Below are 19,354 nucleotides of genomic sequence, written 5' to 3' on the forward strand. Positions count from 1 at the left end.
AAATACTATGTAGTTTTGATTATTTGCAAGATTTCTAATTTGTTTAAAAATCCTTCGATGAAAAAAATAAGTCTTTCGCATTTGCATTTGCATATCATGCATCATATGCATCATGCATCGGTCACAAAGGCTTCCAAGTGCTCACTATCTCCTGGTTCCTCTGCCGCAGTGTGAAAAGTGGCTCGTGCTCAGAGGGTCTACGAACCTGATAGAACCGATCGAACCAGAGAATACAGAAGAAAGAAAAGGGCTATGGAAGAAGAGAACACGCAGCTCCGTACCGAATTGGCATCTCTAAAGGAGGAATTGGCCAAAGCTCATGATGCTATGACTGCTCTTCTAGCCGCTCAAGAGCAATCAGCTACAGCTATCCCTACAGCCACAACTGCACCGGTGACTACAAGCGTGCTCCCGACCACTTCTGCAGACGCTCGCTTTGCTATGCCAGTTGGGTTTCCGTATGGGCTTCCACCGTTCTTCACTCCCAGTACTGCAGCAGGCGCTTCGGGCACTGCTAACAATGTTCTGATCCCTGCAACAAATGCTGCCTCCATCAATGCTACTTTGCCACAAACAACAGCAGCTGTCACTGAGCCTCTTGTGCATACCCTGCCCCAAGGTGTTAACATCAACACACAGCACGGAAGCATCCCCGTAACCAAGACCATGGAAGAGATGATGGAGGAACTTGCTAAAGAACTCCGTCATGAGATTAAAGCCAATCGGGGGAATGCGGACTCTTTCAAAACTCAAGACCTTTGCTTAGTGTCAAAAGTGGATGTTCCTAAAAAGTTCAAAATCCCGGACTTCGACCGGTACAACGGGCTAACTTGTCCTCAAAACCACATCATCAAATACGTCCGAAAGATGGGCAATTACAAAGACAATGATTCCCTTATGATCCACTGTTTTCAGGATAGTTTGATGGAAGACGCCGCAGAGTGGTATACTAGTTTGAGCAAGAATGACATCCATACCTTTGATGAATTAGCCGCTGCTTTCAAGAGCCACTACGGGTTTAACACCCGACTGAAGCCAAATAGGGAGTTTCTCAGGTCCCTATCTCAGAAGAAGGAGGAAAGTTTCCGTGAATATGCGCAAAGGTGGAGAGGGGCAGCTGCCCGTATCACTCCTGCTTTAGATGAAGAAGAAATGACCCAGACATTCTTAAAGACCTTGAAGAAGGATTATGTTGAGAGAATGATCATCGCTGCCCCGAACAACTTTTCGGAGATGGTCACCATGGGAACCCGTCTTGAGGAAGCCGTCCGGGATGGAATCATTGTGTTTGAGAAAGCTGAATCCTCTGTGAGTGCATCGAAGAGGTATGGTAATGGACACCACAAGAAGAAAGAAACGGAAGTGGGGATGGTGTCAGCTGGAGCCGGTCAATCCATGGCCACTGTTGCTCCTATCAACGCAGCTCAAATGCCTCCATCATACCCATATGTGCCGTATTCTCAGCATCCTTTCTTTCCGCCATTTTACCATCAATACCCTCTGCCACCGGGTCAACCTCAAGTGCCCATCAATGCAATTGCCCAACAGATGAAACAACAGTTGTCGGTTCAACAACAACAACAAAATCAGCAAGCTAGACCTACTTTCCCTCCGATACCGATGTTATATGCTGAGTTGCTTCCAACTTTACTCCAAAGAGGGCATTGTACAACTAGACAGGGGAAGCCCCCACCTGATCCGTTGCCTCCAAGGTTCAGGTCTGATCTCAAATGTGATTTTCATCAAGGTGCCTTAGGTCATGATGTCGAGGGGTGTTATGCTTTGAAGTATATCGTGAAGAAGCTCATTGATCAAGGAAAGCTGACTTTTGAGAATAATGTCCCACACGTCCTCGACAATCCTCTTCCAAATCATGCCACTGTGAATATGATCGAAGTATGTGAGGGAGCTCCTAGACTTGATGTCCGCAATGTTGCAACTCCTCTGGTACCTCTACACATCAAGCTGTGCAAAGCTTCTCTGTTCAGCCATGATCATGCCAAGTGTCTAGGATGCCTTCGTAATCCTTTGGGTTGCTATACTGTCCAAGACGACATCCAAAGCTTGATGAATGATAATTTTCTGACTGTCAGTGATGTTTGCGTGATTGTGCCAGTCTTTCACGATCCGCCTGTCAAGAGTGTACCTTTGAAGAAGAATGCTGAGCCTTTGGTGATAAGGTTGCCCGGACCGGTACCGTATACTTCAGAGAGGGCTATCCCGTACAAATACAATGCTACTATGATAGAAAATGGAGTAGAGGTGCCTCTAGCCTCCTTTGCCACAGTAAGCAATATCGCCGAAGGGACTTCTGCAGCGCTAAGAAGCGGGAAGGTTCGTCCGCCGTTATTTCAGAAGAAGGTAGCTACGCCGACCATTCCACCAGTTGAAGAAGTAACTCCAACCGTTGTTTCACCCATTGCTACAGATGTGAACCAGTCAGGCAAGTCTATAGAGGATTCGAATTTAGATGAGATTCTGAGGATAATAAAGAGAAGCGACTACAAGATCGTTGATCAATTGCTGCAGACTCCTTCGAAGATATCTGTCTTGTCATTACTCTTGAGCTCTGAGGCTCACAGGAATACCTTGTTGAAAGTGCTGGAGCAGGCTTATGTTGACCACGAAGTTACGGTAGATCGTTTCGGTGGCATAGTGGGAAATATTACTGCTTGTAATAACCTCTGGTTTAGTGAAGAAGAGCTGCCGGAAGTGGGAAAGAGTCACAATCTAGCTTTGCACATCTCGGTGAATTGTAAATCAGACATGATATCAAATGTGTTGGTGGATACCGGTTCCTCACTCAATGTAATGCCCAAGACAACTCTAGATCAGTTGAGCTACCGAGGGACCCCTTTAAGGAGAAGTACTTTCTTGGTCAAAGCTTTTGATGGATCTCGGAAGAATGTGCTGGGGGAGATAGACTTGCCGATAACCATTGGCCCTGAGAATTTCTTGGATACTTTCCAAGTGATGGACATTAATGCATCCTACAGTTGTCTGCTGGGAAGATCGTGGATACACGATGCGGGTGCGGTTACCTCCACCTTACATCAGAAGTTGAAGTTTGTGAAGAATGGAAAACTCGTTACAATCCATGGTGAAGAAGCATACTTAGTCAGCCAGCTGTCTTCCTTCTCTTGTATTGAAGCAGGGTCTGCTGAAGGGACCGCTTTTCAAGGATTAACTATTGAAGGTACGGAGCCCAAGAGGGATGGAACTGCAATGGCTTCTTTGAAGGATGCACAGAGAGCCGTCCAAGAGGGTCAAGCTGCCGGCTGGGGCAGGTTATTACAGCTTCGTGAGAACAAGCATAAGGAAGGTCTTGGCTTTTCCCCAACTTCAGGAGTTTCCACAGGGGCATTCTATAGTGCTGGGTTTGTCAATGCAATCACGGAAGAAGCAACTGGATCTGGTCTCAGGCCTGTATTTGTTACACCAGGAGGCATTGCGAGAGATTGGGATGCCATTGACATTCCTTCAATCATGCATGTTTCCGAGTAATGTGTCTTGTTGCTTTAGTGCTTTGTTTTCAAAATAACAATCCTCTCGCTCTGCCCAAAGCGAAAGTGATATTTTCTGTAAGGGCATGTTTGTTTCGGCATTGCCGTTGATGAATAAAAATTGTCGTTTCTTTCACGACTGCCTTTTTTTTTTTAGTGCCTTTTTCTTGAAAAAATGGTAATGCCAGAAAAAACCAAAACGTCTGTATTTTCTTATTAATTTCAAAAATCTGCATGAAAAAAAAACTCTTTCTAAAATCATCCAATCATTATATGCAGGTTGAACCATAATAAACCCGTTGAACACAGTAATCCTACGGTTCCTCCAAATTTTGAATTCTCTGTGTATGAAGCCGAAGATGAGGAAGGTGATGACATACCATATGAGATCACTCGGTTACTTGAACAAGAAAAGAAAGCCATTCAGCCTCATCAGGAAGAGATTGAGCTTATCAACATAGGTACCGAGGAAAACAAGCGAGAAATCAAGATCGGTGCTGCTCTAGAGGAAGGGGTTAAAAAGAGGATCATCCAACTCCTCCGGGAATATCCGGATATTTTTGCATGGTCGTATGAAGATATGCCCGGTCTAGACCCTATGATTGTGGAGCATCGGATCCCCACCAAGCCTGAATGTCCTCCCGTCAGGCAGAAATTGAGAAGGACTCATCCAGATATGGCTCTCAAGATTAAGAGCGAGGTTCAAAAACAGATTGATGCGGGTTTCCTCATGACAGTTGAGTACCCTGAATGGGTTGCCAATATTGTACCTGTGCCAAAGAAGGATGGTAAAGTCCGGATGTGTGTTGACTTCAGAGACCTGAACAAAGCCAGTCCAAAAGACAACTTTCCATTACCTCATATTGATGTGCTTGTTGATAACACTGCTCAGTCTAAGGTGTTCTCCTTCATGGACGGTTTCTCCGGTTACAATCAAATCAAAATGTCTCCTGAAGATAGAGAAAAGACGTCTTTTATCACTCCATGGGGTACTTTCTGCTACAAAGTGATGCCGTTCGGTCTAATTAATGCTGGTGCTACCTACCAAAGGGGAATGACTACTCTGTTTCATGACATGATTCACAAAGAAGTCGAAGTATATGTGGACGATATGATTGTGAAGTCAACAGATGAGGAGCAACATGTTGAATATTTGACAAAGATGTTTGAAAGGTTGAGAAAATACAAGCTTCGATTGAATCCCAACAAATGTACATTCGGCGTCAGATCCGGGAAGTTGTTAGGCTTCATTGTCAGCCAAAAGAGCATTGAAGTCGATCCTGATAAAGTCCGGGCCATCCGAGAAATGCCAGCTCCACAGACCGAGAAACAAGTCAGAGGTTTCCTCGGACGCTTGAATTACATCTCCCGATTCATATCTCACATGACCGCAACTTGTGGGCCGATCTTCAAGCTACTCAGAAAGAGTCAGCCTATTGTATGGAATGATGAATGCCAAGAAGCTTTTGATAGCATCAAGAATTACCTGCTGGAACCACCTATCCTTGTCCCACCCGTGGAAGGAAGGCCTTTGATTATGTATTTGGCAGTATTTGATGAATCCATGGGATGTGTACTTGGTCAACAAGATGAAACTGGAAAGAAAGAACATGCTATCTACTATCTGAGCAAGAAGTTCACCGACTGTGAAACTCGGTATACAATGCTTGAGAAGACTTGTTGTGCTCTAGCTTGGGCTGCCAAACGCCTGCGTCATTATTTGGTGAATCATACAACTTGGTTGATATCCAGAATGGATCCGATAAAGTACATCTTTGAGAAAGCTGCTGTTACTGGGAAGATTGCACGCTGGCAGATGCTTTTGTCTGAATATGATATTGTGTTCAAAACTCAAAAGGCAATCAAAGGTAGCATTCTTGCCGATCACCTTACTTATCAACCTCTTGATGATTACCAACCAATTGAATTCGATTTCCCTGATGAAGAGATCATGTATTTGAAATCCAAAGACTGCGAAGAACCGTTGATTAATGAAGGTCCAGATCCCAATAGCAAGTGGGGTTTAGTCTTTGATGGTGCTGTCAATGCTTATGGTAAAGGAATTGGGGCAGTCATTGTATCCCCGCAAGGGCATCACATTCCTTTTACCGCCCGAATTTTGTTCGAATGTACCAACAATATGGCTGAGTATGAAGCATGTATCTTTGGGATCGAGGAAGCAATTAACATGAGAATCAAACACCTCGATATCTACGGAGATTCTGCGCTCGTCATCAATCAGATAAAGGGTGAATGGGAGACCCACCATGCTAAGTTGATTCCTTATCGTGATTATGCGAGACGTTTGCTGACATATTTTACAAAGGTTGAGCTGCACCATATTCCTCGTGATGAGAACCAAATGGCTGATGCTCTTGCTACTCTATCCTCCATGTTTCGAGTAAACCATTGGAATGATGTGCCAATAATCAAAGTGCAACGCCTTGAAAGACCTTCGCATGTGTTTGCTATTGGGGATGTGATCGATCAGGCTGGTGAAAATGTGGTTGACTATAGACCCTGGTACTACGACATCAAACAGTTCTTGCTGAGCCGTGAGTATCCGTCGGGTGCTTCCAAGCAGGATAAAAAGACCTTGAGAAGATTGGCCAGTAGATTCCTGTTAGATGGAGATATTCTGTACAAGAGAAACTATGACCTGGTATTGCTAAGATGTGTTGATGAACACGAAGCAGAGCAGTTAATGCATGATGTACATGACGGTACCTTCGGGACCCATGCTACAGGGCATACTATGTCAAGGAAGTTGTTACGAGCAGGTTACTACTGGATGGCCATGGAGCATGATTGCTACCAGTACGCCAGAAAATGCCACAGATGTCAAATCTATGCTGATAAGATTCATGTGCCTCCGCATGCTCTCAATGTTATTTCATCCCCATGGCCGTTCTCAATGTGGGGCATCGACATGATTGGAAGAATTGAACCGAAGGCTTCAAATGGTCATCGTTTCATCTTAGTGGCAATTGACTACTTCACCAAGTGGGTTGAAGCAGCATCTTATACCAATGTGACCAAGCAAGTGGTAGCTAAGTTCATCAAGAACAACATCATCTGTCGATATGGTGTTCCCAGCAAGATTATTACCGACAATGGTACCAACCTGAACAACAATGTGGTGCAAGCTCTTTGTGAAGAATTCAAAATTGAGCATCATAACTCTTCTCCCTATAGACCTCAGATGAATGGTGCAGTTGAGGCCGCCAACAAGAATATCAAGAGAATTGTCCAGAAGATGGTAACCACTTACAAGGACTGGCATGAGATGTTACCCTATGCTCTGCATGGCTACCGCACTACCGTGCGCAGTTCAACCGGGGCAACCCCTTTCTCTCTTGTATACGGTATGGAAGCAGTTCTTCCTTTGGAAGTGGAGATCCCATCTCTCCGTGTGATCATGGAAGCAAAGTTATCTGAGGCTGAATGGTGCCAAAGCCGGTATGATCAGTTGAATTTGATTGAGGAAAAACGTATGGATGCCATGGCTCGCGGACAGTCATATCAAGCAAGAATGAAGACTGCTTTTGACAAGAAAGTTCATCCTCGAGAATTCAAGGTAGGGGAACTTGTATTGAAAAGGAGGGTAAGCCAGCAACCCGACCCAAGGGGCAAGTGGACGCCTAACTATGAAGGTCCTTATGTTGTCAAGAAGGCCTTCTCCGGTGGTGCTTTAATCCTTACACACATGGATGGTGTAGAACTTCCAAATCCAATGAATGCCGATATAGTCAAGAAATACTTTGCCTAAAAATATGAAAAGAACAGCGTGGTAGGTTGAAAACCCGAAAGGGCGGCCTAGGCAAAAATGCGCTTCCCGGTGGATCGAAAACCCGAAAGGGCGGTCCAGGCAAAAATAAGGGACAAAAAAAAACAAATATGAAAAAGCTCGCTGAGATTGTACGCAACTCAGGCAAGAATGAGCGTCTCGATGAGCCGAAAACCCGGAAGGGCGGTTCATGCAAAAATGAGATTGAAACAAAAGGCAAGTAACTATATCTGGCCAACCACCGTCCCCCTTGGGGCATCTGCAGCTGTTAATGACCATCTTCATCAAAAGCGAATGCTTGCGAATTCAAAGTTTCTAGGAAATGTCGTGATTACTGTGTTCAATGTACCACCAACCAATAAAATTACCATTTTCCAAGCTTTATGAATCCGTGGAGTCATGCCTTTGGCTGACCACCACTCTTATACATCAATTTGAGCCTTTGCTTTTGTTTGAAAACTCTATTTTCTTCTACTTTCAAAGTTATATACAAAAACATTTTCTTTCTATTTTGATAATGACAATGCTTGAAACAAACATTTTGAAAATTGAAAACATTTTGTCTATTTTGAAAAGCAAACCTGAGCAACAGGGTACATTCAAATGAAACATGCATGAGCGAGAGTATGTTGATGTCTATTTCAATATGTGTTACAAGCAGGTTCTCCTCCAGGATAGTTTGTGGTCAATGGCAAGAATGAAAAAACAGAATAAAAATGCATGAAAACGAATAGGCTCGCTAAGTTGAAAACCCGGAAGGGCGACTTCGGCAAAAATGAGCACCCCGCTGGATTGACAACCCGAAAGGGCAGTTCAGGCAAAAATGGGGCATTGAAAAGAATTTATTTCCCCGGTGGATCGAAAACCCGAAAGGGCGATCCAGGCAAAAATGGGATGCAATGAAAAATGAAAAAAATGAAAATGAGAATATAACATGCAAAAAGCATTGACCACAGATGCAATGTCTACAACATACCCAGCACTGAAATGCCCAGCACAACGGCGTTTTCCCCAGTAGAGTCTCTCAAGACTCTATCCCCAGCAAGTTACATACCTACCGGCCCTCGGCCATGGTTCCGATACGTCTCCCAACGACGTTATCTCCAAAAAGGATTTTCCAGGAATGTGTAATATAGCACGAGCCACTACGTGCCCAATACTCTGTTGTCCTGTCTTCCCCGTGAAGTCGTGCCTACAAAATGCCAACAGTCATGCATTACAAGCATTCATACATGCATAATCATGCATATTACGTGCCCATGCATTTAATGAAACTGTTATATTGTCCGTGCATATTGCATTTCCAATGTCAACATCAGTCTCAATTCAGTACTCATGTCAGGTTCTCTGTCAAAACCTTGTGAGCCAATAATATCGGTCAATTTCTACCTTTCAAATCAAATAGACGTCAAGTCAATTCTAACCCCATTTACAAATCCCCAGTGAATATGTTTCTGTTTGGTCAAGTGCCCAGTTCAAGTCCAAGAACAGCTTGTACCCGTCTATCTGTTTCTGTTCGCTCCAGTGACTAGCTCGATCCAAGAGCAGCTTGTGCCTGTCTATTTTGTATTTGTCTCCGGTGGAGTAACCAGTTCGCATCCAAGAACAAGCTCGCACCTGTCTATTTGCCTTGCTTTCAGTCGAGTAACCAGTTCGAATCCTTAAGAACAACTCGTACCTGCCAATTTTACATGTTTTCAGTCGAGTCACCAGTTCGAATCCGTAAGAACAACTCGTACTTGCCAATTTTTTCTTTTTCCCAGTCGGGTCACCAGTTCGAATCCATAAGAACAACTCGCACTTTCCAATATCCCCAAGTGAGTTACCAGTTCGAATCCATAAGAACAACTCATGTTTGTCCAGTAACCTCTATCCCCTGTGAAGTGACCAGTTCGAATCCATAAGAACAACTCGCAGTTGTCTGTTTGTTCCATCCCCGGTCAAGTGGCTAGTTTGAATCCAAGAACAGCTTGTACCTGTCCAACTTGTTTCTAGTTTCCCGTTACTCTGCTATTCACTATCTTTGTCAATGTCTACCAATCCCGTAATGGATACGACATATTTTGTTAATACCAATCCCCATGAGGTCTTGCATTCATAATCCAAATGATGCATGACATGCATATTATTTGAAAATGGGTAGGCGTATTTTTACGTCCAAACACAGTGCAAATGCTAATATTTAAGTATCTTCGTCTTGTCAAGCCAAAGACTCCGTCTCTTGACTCTCTAGACAAAGAAACTTAAATAGGGGCAGCTGTTATACCCTGTTTTTGGACCTAAAATATTGGGCCCAATTTCATTTCAAACTTTGTCGATTATCAATTTTCAACTGCACAGTTCAAATTATCAATTTTCAACTGCACAGTTCAAATTGTCTCTGCTACGCAGTGTTTTCAATCACAATTTTACCTATGTTTTTCTTGCGTAAAACCTTTCGAAATGTCTTTACTTGTCTTGTAAGTCATTCAAAAGTGTCTCTGAATCATTACATTGCTTTTTCTACAGTTTATTTCAAAATTTGCAAAAAGTCATACAGAAGGGTATTTTGGTCATTTCCTGCAGTGGGACCCATTTTCATCCTTGTGACTGTCTCTGAGTCTTTTCAGATTGTTTTTTACATTTCATCAGTAAACCTTATCAAATTCATTTCAAACTTGCATCCGAGTCAGTGTCAAGTCAATTTGATTCTGTTTAGGTCAATTTTAGCCCTAAGGGTATTTTGGTCATTTCACACAAAATTTTGGCATAGAGAGGTTACTTTGAAGTACCTCATTTAGGTCATTGGTTCGTTTTAGTCCGTTTTGTCAATTTTATTTTTGTTTCGCTTTACGTTTTATCAAATTTGTTTTTTAGTCCAATGTTATTTTTAAAAATTACATTTTTTAGTCCAAAAACATTTTAAAATTGCATTTTTTGTTTTTAAAAGAATTGCTGTTCAGTCCTTATCTTTTATTATTTTGCAGAAACGCCCCAAAGGGCATTTTGGTCCAAATTTTCGTATCAGTCCAGTCCCCAGTCCAGGTGTCTTTTTTTTCATTGGTTCAGGTACACATGGCAGCTTATAAAAGGGGAACAGTGTCAGATTTTTTCAACAGATTCCATTCACACAGTGCCACATAATCAACAGATCCATTCATTGCAATACACATCACCAAAAAATAGAATTTCACTTTCTCTCTCTTTTCTGTTAGATCAAAAACAGAAATCACCAAGAACACAGAAAAATTGATCAAACCCTAACACACAAATTCATAACAAAATCATCAAAATCCATTGAAATTTCCGCAAATCTCAGAAGATTTGTCAAAGAATCATCATCATCGACTTGTTCCTTTCGCAATACGAGTGCGAATCCGTCACCGGACTCAAGCACGATCACGAAAGGTGTGCGAATCCGAGAAGAAGAGGAACAGCGCAAATCTGAGAAGAAGAGAGAAAGCACGCAAGGCGCAAATCAGAAAGAAGAAACACGATCAAGAACAGCGCGAGCTTAGAACGAGGCCAAAGCCGTGAGTGTCGCGAATCCAAGTCGTGCAAACGACGGCTCCAACGACAACGGTTTCAACAACGCCGAAGAGGTATCCTCCTTCGTCTCCTGTTCCTTTTTTTCCAAAATTTCATCGAAGTTCAAACTCAGATCTACTCCGATTCAAACTTTCTTTGAAAAATCTAAGCTCGGATTCGAGAAGTACGTGAAAAAGGATGTTTAAAAACGTAAAAAAAATTTGAATCGGAGAAGTTTCGAACTCCGGCGCGGAGGCGCCACCGCCGTCCGCCGCGCCGGAAAAGCCATGCAAATCGGAGAAGATGATCGGAAAGTTAGAGAGAAGAAAGAGAAAGAGGAGTAACAAATAAAAAAAACCGGATTTCACAGATATATATAGAGATTTGAACCGGTCCGGTTTATTTTCGGTTTTACTCTCTCATTCTCAGCCTTCAGATCAATCTAACGCTCCCTGATGCTCCAGATTTTCTTGTCATGGTTTGGGCCTTTCATTTTCGTTTTTGCTTCTTTTTTTGCTACCTGCACCCTGTTTCTTTGCTATTGGAACCTCTGCATGCTTAAACTTTCTTAATAAAATTTCTAAAAAATTATCACATGTTTCTTGATGTATTTTCATGCTTTTGTGATACTTTTCAATAGTTTTAAAAATGATAAAAAAATGCATGTGATATTTTTCGTTTAAATTAGGTATTTTGATACAAATTTGTGCATTTTTTTTAGTAGTGCATTTTCTCAAAAGATGATGGCATATGTTGTGAATGATTAATAGGCAATTTTATGATAAATTTGTTGCTGATCCTATGTGTGGCTTGCTGCTTGTGAATATGAATCTTATTTTTCTTCTTGCCTTGCAATTAGTATGTGTTTTAATAATAAATAAGGTGCAAAATGTCTTAAAAATGTGCCATGAGTTTTAGCTTGAATATGTCCTATTAATTCTCACCTTATGGCACAAAGCAAGACTTCTAAAAATTTGCCATAATGAAGGGATCATAGGTCATACACATGCTAGAGTTTTATGGCCACTTTCATGCACATTTTGTCACTTTATTAGTCTCTTTTATGTCTTTCCTCTTAATATTTTTTGTGCACTTCTTTTATTCTATGCTTTATTTTACTAATCATCTCACTTCTTTTGTTCCATTCATTTCATGAGCATTTCTCCATTTCACCACTATCTCCTCCACTTTCTTTAGCTTAGCATTTATTTTTGCAAATTTTAATTCATTTGGTGATGTAATTTGTTATCATTGGTATGTAGCTTGGCAAAGGGGCCATAGAATGTATTTAGGCAATTTTTGTAATATGGACTACGGACACTATGACGCACCGGCACGCACACACTCACCCTAGATGTATGCCTAGGATTGCATGTGTAGATGTATGGCTAGGATTGCATGGTTAGATGAATGCTTAGGTTTAAACACTTAGAGGAAATCCAACTTTTTTCCAAAATATGCAAATAACCTCACTTGAAAACCTTTTTGCAAAAAATAAAATGGGAGTCAAAACTCCTCATTTCCCTTTATTTTTCTTAAGTAAAATTTCTAATGAATCTTAAATATACATAGACTTTATTTTGAAAAAACTAATACCACCTCACCTTTTCCAAAATCTCATGCCCTTGAGGCCTCTCATCTCTATTCTTCAAAATCCCTTTTATAAAACTTAAAATCAACCAACAAAAACAAAAGCCATTTTTTGAGAATGAACTACGATCGGTTTTGATCCCTTAAAAGGGTACGTAGGCAATGAGTCAAAACTCCTCCAAGCCGAAATAAAAATCAAATTCTACTTCTTCTCACCCCCATTCTCCACTAATCACGCCTTCATTTTTTTACAAATAGTCTCTAAAAATAAAGCGTAGAAACGAACTTAGGAGAGCGGTTCTTATGGAATACCATAATCGCTCCGGGTGCCTAACACCTTCCCGTAGCGAAAACGACCCCCGGATTCAGAAACTCAAAAGGGTTTTTTCTCCTTTTACCCTTCCCAAGAAAAAAGAGAGATATCAACGGTCAAAAGGTTCAAGTCCAATTAATGGCTTGGCACCCAAAAACCATGATAACAATGTGTAAGACCAGAAAAGAGTGAGAATAGGGGGTCGCACCCTCAACAAAGCCACTGTGAGTCTGGTTGTCCCGTCGTTGCCACTATATCAGTCACCTTACATTATGTATCATTTCTTAGTGAAATGTATTTAGTCTTTAGTTCTAATCTATAGGTTGGATCTTTAATTTTGAGCCAGCTCATAGATGAAACACAAAATCAAAGAAAAAATGATAAGAAAAAAAAAAGCATGAAATAGAAACAAAAAATAGAAGTATACAAATTGAAGAATATATAGCTAAATTAAAAATATTTTACAATATAATTGAAGAATATGAAACTCCATTTAGACGTGGTGTTGAGAATATTGGTATGAGATGATTTCTTTTTGATGAAAGAGTAAAAACCTGTAATAGAAAATCAAAAGGAGGAATAGCATATAAAAATAGAACTGAGGAAAGAAAACTGAAGAAACAAATGGCAGAAAAGCCCGACATTTGTAGTGGTTGCACCGTCGACGCTGTGATAACCCGTTGTACTAACAATTAATGATGCCTCCTTTGTCTTCGAATCAACAACATTGCTCCTTTTAGCTGGCAGCCTAGGATACTACCACCCTTCCCCTTCTATCTTGAAGGCGAAAGACTAACTTTCCACACTGACTCTATGCAGCTGTCACAGTACTGTTGCCTTCACCATATACCTCAATCTCCATGATCTTGTATGGGTCTTCAAGTAGATGATAAAAATAGCCATTATTAGAGAGATAAAAATAGCAGATGATAATGATATGAAAGAAATTCAAACTAAAATTCATCCACATATATGACATGGTTATAGGATATTCGCTATGAACACAAACACATGCATTGAACACAACATTGAGACATCTATATATGTAAATTTAAAAAAGAATAGATGAACCGGAAAAACTAAATTTAGATGCATCTCTGACTTCATCAATGGATCAATATTGCTCTTGCCCATTTTATTACCAAGAATATAAAAACAATTAAACCAAAGTACATAAAACCTTGAAATGTTTCCCATGTGTTATGTGTAAATATGATGTCATCATAGTTCATGTTGAAGAGTAGGATGTGTTGCGCTATTTCCCTTTTCCTGCATGTGTGTTGTGGATCGAGTAAAAATTAGTATGAACAAAAAAAATATAATTCAGTTTTAGTACCCTTAAAAACTACAAAAGCCAAAACACAAAAGTTTGTTGCAAACTTTGATTCTTCACACATTTTCCCTCTCAGCTATACTCACATAATTTATTTATTTTTTTGAAAGAAGCTATACTCACATAATTGATTGTTACATTAATGGAATATTTACTTTTTAAAAATAAAAAAATCAGAATACAAAGAATGAAAGCCACCTCCCAACTTTCCCTCCCTTATGAATTCATTTCTAAATGTCTTCCTTGCAAAAAAATGAAGTAATTTACACTTGGGACGATGGAATAAGGATCAGATATTCTTTTGTTACACTACCAAAAAAAAAGATGTTCTTTTGTTAGTAAACTGATATTATATGCATAGGAAAAAAAATCTATATAAAAAACTTGAAGGCAATATGAAAAACAGGTTGGATCTAATCTGAAGATCACATAGAAAATAATAATATAATGATTTAAAAAATACAACTAACTTATTAACAAAAGGTTTTGTTACATGAAAATGACGAGTAAATTTATATTTGACAATTATAGTAGTTTCCTATTAGTTTCTCATTGTCACCGAAAATCAATATAAAAAAAAATGGTATATCAACATATGTCTCAATATTTGGCCATTTGACAACCACTTGAGAAAATGGAGCGGTATTAATTCTTGCTAATGGTTGTGTTACATCTAGAAGTATATTAAATGCATATATCAGACATTAGTATATTTCTTTGATTTCTCATCCTTATGACAATGTTGTGCAAAGTACTCAAATTAGAGACACTTAAAATTATAAAAATTGAATTCATTACTGGAAAAAGAATAGTGTAGAAGACCCCTCCTGTGAATGTTATGCTCCCTCTCTGAATCAAGTTTCCACATTTGTCCTGTTAAATAAAAAATCAATGTAAAATTTCCTTAAAGTTTGTAGAATCAAGTTTCCACATTGGCCTCTTCATCTGGTATGTTCAATATGAAGGTTAGTATGAATTTGTAACTCATTGAGAGGCAAATTCTACAACTGCATTAGTAGTATAGAAAAATTATTAAAAGACATAACATTTCATCAAAGTTTCTTCTGTATGGGTGTTCAAGTAGATGCAAAACATTTCATCGGAGTTTTAAAAGAAATTTTTACTGGTAAACAATATTTCTCAACAAAGTGAAAATTGAAAAATCAGATCACGTATATGTACTTCAATGATAAATGTAGCAAGTATGAAAAATTGATAATTGAAATAAGTTTATGATGAAATAGTTAGAGAGAGAGAGAGAGTTATGGAATTACAACATTTTTGTTTCATTAAATAGACACTACACCATTTATTGCCTCTAACAACAACTGAAAAACGTTGCCAGAACTATGAAAATCGTTGCCAAAGACAATAGGGGACGTTTTTCAGGCGTCTTCTATACGAGCGTCGCCTATAGTCTAAGGGGACGCTTTTCTCGCGCTTTTGGCGACACTTTCAATAATCGTCCCTTAAAGTCTTGGAAAAGGGGACGTTTTTCATGTGTACTAGAGGCGACGTTTTTTAATTATGGCCTAAAACTGGAAGTGTGGGTACACGAATAAACGTACCCATAGCTTATAAACAACATTTATGAATTGTAGCAAAAGGTAATCTTAAAATAAAATATTATCACAGTAGGTCAGCATATTTCACAATTTGAAAAGTTTATAAAATTTATAATGACAAAACAGACTCAAAATAGTCAAAAAGAAAATAGAGCTAGCTATAATGAATATCACTTATAATTCAAATACAATAAAACATTAAAGTAATGTGTACCATATTATATATTTGTTACAAAATACAACTCAGATACAAGGAGAAGTATGAAAATTATACTCATGTGGCTCGATCCTTATTTTACCTATAAAACACAATTTTATTTATATAATTTTTTTCTCTTTACCAAGCCTAAGTGGACTTTACCCTCCTAATCTTTACTCATATACGTCTGAAGTATTTCGAATTCCCTCGACGACCTGCATAGTACGCAGAAACCTTATCCGTTAACTTTCCTACTCGTCAACATCTAAAAAGGACCATGCTTATAAATCTTACTACACGTATGCCGCATACAAACACTGCTTCTACGACCTCGGCTTCAAGATGCAGAGAACTATACTTGCACTTTCAGCGCATCTCAACTGCCCTCAAGCCTGCACCTAAATGGTCATGATGCCGTTATGCTATCACATACACAAGTGGACTAAACTCAGCTAAAGCATAAAAATGGCCGCTGCAACTAGACCCCTTCATTAATTCCTCCGACTATAACGTCATTAACGTAGTCCCTGCACATATACCAAATTGTAAGAAAAAAATATTAAACTTGGTTAAAAATTCAACTGTAGCTTCTTATTTGTAAAAAATAACAGTTTTTGAAAGCTAAAAATATATTCATCAAATAAAAAGGGTAAATAACAATGTATGAGTGCAAGGTGAAATAATTAATATATTCATCATACGTCTGTTTTAAAAACACTTAAAGCGACTTTATATCATAAAGACTTTATTCAAAGATATAGAGTAAAAATTAAAAAGGGTACAACAAGTTATTAAAGCGACTCATGCATTTTCCTCCCAATTCCCTTCAATTGCCTAAGTCAAAATAGGTTACAACATAACTACTCAATTTATGTTTGTCTCTAATAAGTTTGATAAAATGATCATTCAAGTCTCTTTGACTATCTCTGTGCACCCTTTTCGAATATAAGTTATACTAACACTAACATATAAGGTGGTGAAAAGAACACATAATTCTATAGCAAAAATATTTTACCACAATCACTTGACAAACAAATAATGTGAATGATTGAGGTCACTTACATGCTAACATAATTATAATACACACCAACTTTTGTTAGCGTATTTTTGATACTTGTTGGGAAGACTCCAACCCTTAAATTCTTTTAGAAAATTGTTGTTGGTTCAACCATTAAAATTAGAGTAAAACTTGAGTTGCTACCGTCCCTGATACTTTCTTTTTTGTTTGAAACAACTAATCTTATTTATAAGCAATACTTTGTAACAAGAAATACACGGAAATGCTACAAAGATTTCATGAGGAACAAGACTGTCTTCAACCTAAACCACATCAACAGTACACCAGAAAACATAAAACTCACCAATAACAACATGAAAACTCCCTAAAAACCCACACAAAATCATCACACCAGAATTCTTAATCCAAAACTCCCCTCCAAAAACTAAGGCAAACAGAACATTATAAGAGCAGAATAAACAACTCCTCCAAACAACAAACTAAACACCACTTACCAATTATCCTTTCACAACCAGATTTGTCTCCTCTGACAGGGCCACGAACAACTCCGGATACCTTATATCACATAAAATTTTGAAAATAACTACTCAGAAGTTTAAGAGAATGGATGTAAAATTTAAGTAATCAATTGATTTCATACCGTGAGAATAAATTGAGGCAATCGTCGTAGATGATTTGTGCCTTACTGGAAAAATCAAACTCAAGATTTAGTTTCTTCGTCAACTTGTCAAACTCGAAGCAAGCAAGCGACTGTCAAAGCTAGGTTTTCGTTTCTATCATGATTTTGGGCGTGAACGACGAAATCAAAGGGTTCGGAGGCAAATCGATTTGGGCGCGAATACAATAGAAAATGAAATTAATTTGGGCGTTAGGTCAACAGAATCTGAAATCGATTTGGGGCACCGAGGACAACAGAAACAAAATCAGAAACAAAAATCAATTTGAGGGGAAGAGCAGCGAACACGTAACGATAGGGTTTGATCGTAAAGATACCAAATTCAAAAGTTAGTTTCCAAAAAAATGGAAGAGATAATATAAGGAAGAAAAAAATAGGGACTCCTACCTCCATTGCATTGTAAAGAAAGGAAAGGATCTAGTGAGATGAAATATGGAGAGAGTGATTCAAATACAAACAATCAACTTGAATTAAAAGGAAATGATAAAATAAATAAAGATATGTACAAACAATTATAAGAATCAGGGAATGAATTAGTGTAAGTGGTACCCCTCAATTCATGTTGAAATTTCCAATTTAAGTGACCAAACGTGACTTTAAAATTAATGGGAAGGTTAAGAATATCAATGAAAAGAAATGGTAGTGCCTTGGAAAAAATGGTGGAAGGGAAAACTGTAATGAAAGGTTGTAATGGAACAAAGGTCAATGACAAAAAGGTTGTAATGGAAAGAAGTTACATTTTGATTTTCAAATATGATAACCAAACTTCCTTGAATTTTTTTTTTTACTTCCAAACGTTTATTTTATATGGAATATTTACAAATAATCAGGGATAAAATGGGTAAAAAAAAATAGGCTATACCAAAATTATATTTTGCCTTTATTAATAGGTATAGATAATTTAATCTATAAAATAATTAATGATTTATTAATAGGAAAATCAGTGAAGACCTATTATGGTCCCGAGGCCAAATTAGTTATCGAAAAAAACAGAAGGATTGATCGTTGTGCTAGGGTTTGTCCTCTAACATGAGAGTCTCCCAAATCATCATTCCATCGTATACTTGAAAAATTCAATTTCATCTCACATCCTTCAATTGTTACGGATTGTATTTGGTTGTTCTCTCACAATTATCTTTTTCAATTGTTGTGCTGGGAAAGTGTCCCAATTCACCAATTCTTGTTGTGCTCATTTTTCAATTGGTGAGAGCTGGAACTCATCACGTTTGTTTCTAAACGGTGGTGACTTTTAAATTGGTTTAAGAAGGGCTTTGTGATATCCTTGAAGGTCTGCTACTACTGTTTACGCGCTCCTGCCTTCCGATGTGATTTTGCCTGCCCCAACCATGTTTGACTGGCAGGCGGATCGTGCGCCTTCGCCCATCAAACTTGGAATCACTGAAACTTCCGTGCCCCCACCTGTGATTCTTACCGCCGCTTCTGCTGCTCAACCGATAACAGTTGCACCGAAACCTTCCTTTGCTCAGGCCCTACGGGGTAATTCAGCTCTCTCGGACCCACTCCCGGTGCCCTCCATTCGTGGTGATATGCTCTCTGTTAAAATCACTGACGATATTTACGTTCGTGGATTGGATTTTTGCAAAACCAACCTTAGAGGTCGATTAGTTTTGAACAAGGGAGATAAGCCTTTCTCCTCCAAGGATCTCGCTGCCACATTACAGAAATTGAGGAAAGTGAAAGGGCCATGGCATCTAACATCCCTTGGGAGAGGGTTTTATGAATTTTTCTTTAACTCACAAGACGATATGAAAACCGTTTGGGCAGCCGGTACGGTCAGTTTGAAGCCAAGGTTACTTAGATTATTTGAATGGAAAAAGACTTCAACATGCACACGCATCGACA

General features: G+C 39.1%; 1 long non-coding RNA gene across 1 annotated transcript; it reads right to left on the reverse strand.

Annotated features, from left to right (window-relative positions):
* Positions 1 to 15,747: 15,747 nt before the first annotated feature.
* Positions 15,748 to 17,950, reverse strand: LOC120577616 (uncharacterized). Its single transcript, XR_005643597.1, has 3 exons — positions 17,456 to 17,950; positions 17,310 to 17,370; positions 15,748 to 16,324 (listed from the first exon to the last, which is right to left on the reverse strand). It is a non-coding gene; the product is annotated as an uncharacterized lncRNA (long non-coding RNA).
* Between the last annotated feature and the right edge of the window lie 1,404 nt (positions 17,951 to 19,354).

The sequence above is a fragment of the Medicago truncatula genome, chromosome 8 (genome assembly GCF_003473485.1).
Source record: "Medicago truncatula cultivar Jemalong A17 chromosome 8, MtrunA17r5.0-ANR, whole genome shotgun sequence".
Lineage (NCBI taxonomy): Eukaryota > Viridiplantae > Streptophyta > Magnoliopsida > Fabales > Fabaceae > Medicago > Medicago truncatula.